This window comes from Corvus brachyrhynchos, unplaced genomic scaffold, assembly GCF_000691975.1.
Source record: "Corvus brachyrhynchos isolate BGI_N302 unplaced genomic scaffold, ASM69197v1 scaffold94, whole genome shotgun sequence".
In the NCBI taxonomy this organism is placed as follows: Eukaryota; Metazoa; Chordata; class Aves; order Passeriformes; family Corvidae; genus Corvus; species Corvus brachyrhynchos.
The window spans coordinates 2,046,012-2,051,045 of NW_008238330.1; the positions used below are offsets into that span (position 1 = coordinate 2,046,012).

General features: G+C 40.2%; 1 protein-coding gene across 7 annotated transcripts in view; it reads left to right on the forward strand.

Moving 5' to 3' along the window:
• The window catches only part of HECW1 (HECT, C2 and WW domain containing E3 ubiquitin protein ligase 1), a 200,993-nt gene that overhangs the window by 114,129 nt on the left and 81,830 nt on the right, over nucleotides 1–5,034 (forward strand). The window lies entirely within an intron of this gene.

A 5,034-nucleotide genomic window follows, 5' to 3' on the forward strand; every position in this document is an offset into this window, starting at 1 on the left:
AGTAGAGAGGTGTAATGACTTTGCATCTAGAGCAAATCTGTTTCCTCCTAGTCATCATAATTCCAGGGAGATGCAATCACACCCTAAAAAGGAAATAATTGAAGAAGACACTGGGAAAATAATGCACATACTAACTTGTTCTGTTGAACATGGTTCTTAACAATTCACTGGGTCCATCTATAATAGTAGTTGTGTTCCATTCAAGAGATCTATTTCAAAGCAAATCTCCTGCTCCCCCCCTAAAGACACCACTTGACAGTCCTGAAGTGCATGAACTCAGTTACTGTCAACAGAAGGGAAGCGAACAGGGGTGCACCAGGAGCGTACCGAGTGCTTTTCAGACAATAAATGGGAGTTCAATCCAGGGCACCAGCCTGGAGACACTTTATGGTAAAACCCTTGCAACATGTCTGGATGTGGTAATCACGTGCACAGCACCAGCTGCTTTGCTCTCCAGATCTCCAGATTTATTGTACCATAAATCTTCCTAATGCAGACATGGCCAAGGTATTCCAGAGGTTAGGAAACATCAGCCTCCACAAGGCCTCCATTCTGCAGCTCACAAGTGCTATTTTTCCTGAGTGTACCAGGGATCTTCAGTCATTCCTTGTGTTCAGACTTTCTGATTGCAACTTCTTTTTAGGAATACACCTGACAGACAACCATTTCCTCTAACAGTCCTAGTATATTTCTAAAGGAAAATAAAAAGGTTTTCCCCTCTGGATGTCTGTACTCTTTTCCAAAGCCTCTAACTCTGGGGGTTTTTCAGTCTGGGATTCTTCCAGACGCAAGGGCAGCTGGTTCACTACTTCCTCCTTTCAGTGGAGGACCTCCTCATCTTTCCTATAAAGGAAAGCCTTTGCATCCCTAGCAGGTAAGGATCAGATACCACAGTGACAAGATGGGGTCAGAGGCTCTTTCTAGCGCCAGGCCCTCTATGAAAAACAGGTTATTCCTAACGGCATTTGGTTCTGCTGAGGCAGTCTGCCTTCTCCTCTGTGGAGTGTGCTGTGTCAAGTATCATCTCAAGTTCTAAGAGTTGTTTTGCATCAAGTTGGTGTGATAGACAGGGCAATGCACTGTGCTCATGCAACATTGTAGGTAATTACTGGCTTGAGCTAATCAGAGAATAGAGATTTAACTTCTTGTTTGTTATCTGTTTATCCACTGACTGCTTTAGATTATACATAAATTTGGGGTCTGCCCATTACTTGCAAGAATTTTGTTCCCTAAATTTTATACAATGCATTTTACTTGAATTTTGGTTGTGGATCAAGTGAAAACAAGTTCTAGTAATTACTTAAATAAATTGTTGTGAATTGTTTTTTACAGATGTCCTGTTGTCTGCTGTTATCCAAATGAATACATAATCAGTCACTAGACAAAGTTTTGTTCTTGGGCTTTAGTCTTGAAACTGCAGCTCTTCTGGTAGATGAGTTAGCACCTGTGTTGAAATCCATTACTTCCTTGGAGATTTGTTTTAATTCAAGTAAAAGAAAGGCTCAGACAGAGTCACAGACCACTTACATGAAGCCATTGTCAAGTTTGGTGGACCTCTGAACAGCTGGAGAGGCTAAAACTTTGGAACAAGTTAAATTGTGACAGCAGAATTTAAAAACTCCCAGAAATTATACTTTCACTTTGTTTTTTGACTGTGAAAAAAAAGCCCACTTATGTAAACTTCAGTGTACTCTTCTACAGTTAGTCTCAGTGTAAAATTTAGTTTAATGTCTTTGGATTCCAGCAGGTTCCATGAAGTTCTTGACCAGTCTTGCAGGGTTTGAACTAGTGGTTGTGATTCAAAGAACTTAAACTTTCATGGGGAAAAACGAAAACAAGCAATGAACTGGCTCACAAAGTGAGCTGTGGCCCAAATGAAAATATACAGGGTAAAGATTGCTGGTTTAGAGTGTGAAAGAAAATATCCAGTAGTCAATGCCAGCTGAGGAAGATGAAAGAATCTGGCTTGAAGTAATGACTGTCCAAAAAATGAGAAGTCTTTTAAAAATAATATACTTGGGCTCCATATGCTAAAGTTTTTGTATTCTTGTTTTTCCTTTGCAACTATGAGTGTTATACTTTCTTCAGTGTGAAAGCTGAACTTCTGAGTTAATTCTGTAACACTAGGAGTTGCAATAATAGGAAAAGTTCCAAATAACAGAGGACTTACAGTAAAAATTGTAATAGTAACATCAAAAAATGTCAGCAGACTTGTTCTTAAAATGCAGCTCTTTTACTTGTCAATGGTGACGTTTCTGGGCATGTGTTAGAAGCCACATCAAACTTCCCTCCTCCTCAACAGTTGATTTTTATCTCTGTTGTGATTTTGCAGCCTCCCTTTTTTCACCCCTCCTTGGGATGAATTATTAATCACAACATCCCTGAGTGTGAACCCAAGGTACTGCAGAATTTATAATCAGTGTTGGGTTTTTGTTTGTTTGTTTGGGGTTTGGGGGGTTTGATGAGGTTGTTTTGTTTTCCTTTGTTTGGGATTTTCAGTTTGATTTTTTTTTTTAAGCTTATATATGAAGCTTGTGCTGTCATTTTCACAAACTGGCCATTACTGTGTGATAATTTGCAAATATTAGTCAAGGAAAGGATTTAATTTATTTTATCAGTAATATATTACTACTTAAGGTTAGTTATGTTGCATAAGACCATGAAACACAGAGTCCTTTCTCTTCCAGATAGACATGATAGTAGAGGCCAAACAGGATAGGAAAGGCCAAGGCTTTGAACAGTGGAAGTGCAATCAATATTTTGTGGCTGAGGTACAGGGTCTGGGACTTGTCAGAAAAGATGGTGAAGGAAGAGAGGGAAACTAGGATTTGATGGTGATTTGCTTCCACATCCAAATATTGCATTCCAATCATTAAATATCACAAGAAGCATGTTTTCAAAGGTGTTTGGTGGTTTTTGAAAATGCATTTGTAAGTCTCTGAGTTCTCAAACCAAGGTGTTTGTCTGGGATCCATTTTTTCAGAGGGCTAGAGGCCCATTTGCTCTACAAACAAGCATTCCTTTTGGCTTTTCAGTGTGAATGGTGTGAGCCTGAGGCACCTGCAGTCAGAGATTGCCTTAGAAAAATCTTGCCCAACAAGACTTAGACTAGATGAGAGCAACAGCAGGAGCAAGTGCTTAGCTAATGGAAAACTGAATTATGTAAAATTATCACTGTTTTGCAAACTGTGTCCAAACCCATTTCAGTGAGTTCACTTTTGATCTCGAACCACAGCTGCCTCCAAATGGCAAAGCCTTTGAGCTCTGCCACAGGACACTTCTGCTCTTAAAGGCTTAATTGTGTTTCCAAAATGCTGCTGGTATTATGCATGAGAGCATCCTCCTAGAGGAGACATTTGGGAACTGTGATCATGGACCAGGGCCTGGTCCCAGGGCAGTCTTAGTATCCTAAAATGCAATGGGTTGGCAGGTGATGAAATCAGAACACAACTGGATTTTACAATTTGTATGGAATATCCTGGTGTTTGCATGTCTTGAAGCATAGCTATTCAAGGAAAAGGGACATTTTCTTTGGCTGATTCCAATACATCTTGCTCTTTGGGTCCATACTCTCTGCTCAGGTCCTAATTATTACTCTGGAAAAGGTCAATATGTTTCCTATTCAAGGAAGGAGCTGTCAGGCTTGGTTCCATGTGATACTATGAAAATAAATTTCCATGTAGATTCTGATTTGCTTCAGAGCTGCAAGACAATATATAATTGACATCAGATCGTTAAACGTATGTTTTACTTTTCACTTGTGGGCAGTTTGCTCTTTACCTGTGTATGTGCATGCTGCACCTCACAGAGATTTTTACAATATAGGAGTCAGCACCACAATAATGAAGAATTCATTAAATGGCAAATGGCTGTATGTTACAATAATTCATTTAAAAGTTAATTCCCCTCTTCTGCTTTCAAGTGTCATGAAGTAGCAGTTACTCAAGATTTTTAGCAGGTGAAACAGTAATAGTAAGAAAACTTATTTTAAGGCAACTTTCAGTATACATGGGGAATTCAGGTTCTCCTGTTTGGTGCATTTATCTTAATTGGTAGCCTGTTGAAAAGTTGTAGAAGAAAACAAAAAGAAAATAACACTTTCGCTCTTGCTTGAATTGTACTTCTCTGATTATTTGCATTTTTGCAGGGTGTGATTAACAGAATATCCCGCTCATGTTGGTTTCACGTGAAGCTGTTTAAACGAAGCATGTCTGAATTAGATCATGATTCAATAGAGCAAGTGATTTAGGGCTTTAACTCCAGGCCTTGATAGCCCAGAGAATGATTTTGTTGTGAAGATTGGGTTTGGCAGGGGGAAAGCTAGAAAAATCTTTTTATCCATCTCAATATTCACTTACTACAGAAGTTGTCTTCCAGATCAATACTGACCTCTCAGTTAGGTGAACAGTGGCTTGACAGTTTTCCTACTACTGTGCACCACAGCACAAATGTTCTTTTTTGATTGATGATATTCTAGTAGTAGCGGATGTTTGGAAAAATTATTGTGACCTATGTCACCAGCCCCATGCCTGTACGGAATTAGGCAGTCTTGGAGAAAGCAAGGCCAAGTTACCTAATATATTTGCTTTTCACTACTTGTCTTGGTTTGAAAGACAGGTGTCTGCTAAGGAAGGCAGGAGCCTCCCTTGGAATGGCAGATATGACCCCCCTTCCCTCCGAGTTGTTATAATTTTGAAATCAAGGGGGTTTTACACAAAGATATGGGAAATAGGAATAACAGTTCTTTATTATTATATATCTATATGTGTATAACAAGTCAAACAAGCAACAATAACTATGGCAGCAACAGCAAACAATCACAAACCCAGTCCCAGCCTTCTCGGCTGTCAGGCCCTTTCCCCTTGGGTGCAGTTCCGCTCGCAGCTGGCAGGGGCGCTGGTGGCTCCCGGTGAGCAGGGCAGGTGCGATGATTCCCCTACAGCTGCAGGGGGCGCTCCAGAGTGAGCTCGGCGAGCACGCGGTAATAGCAGCTTGGGATCCTGGGAAGGGATGGAAAAATGGCTTTTCAAAACC